The sequence below is a fragment of the Halyomorpha halys genome, unplaced genomic scaffold (assembly GCF_000696795.3).
Source record: "Halyomorpha halys isolate HHAL.00 unplaced genomic scaffold, Hhal_1.1 Scaffold1270.1, whole genome shotgun sequence".
Classification (NCBI taxonomy): Eukaryota; Metazoa; Arthropoda; class Insecta; order Hemiptera; family Pentatomidae; genus Halyomorpha; species Halyomorpha halys.
This window is the reverse complement of record NW_027107315.1, coordinates 75808-76078: the sequence shown is the minus strand read 5'-3', so window position 1 is coordinate 76078 and position 271 is coordinate 75808.

The window sequence follows — 271 nt, the reverse complement described above, 5'->3', positions numbered from 1 at the left end:
AATGTTATGGGATTTATAGTTTAAAATATCATCTTACCAACAGTCCTGAAATTGATACTGTCAAAACCATAATATTTAAGAGAATGTATTAGTTATATATTAAAGAGTTCACCGTGAGAGGCCTCTGGTTTGAATTTTGCCGAACAATTCCCTATTGAAGAAGGAGTTTTGTAGAAGACCTAGGTATTAGCATAGGGGATATAGCAATCTTAGCAAAAAATATTATTCTGGAATGTTTGGGCATCGTAAATCATCACCTGCATAAGAGTTA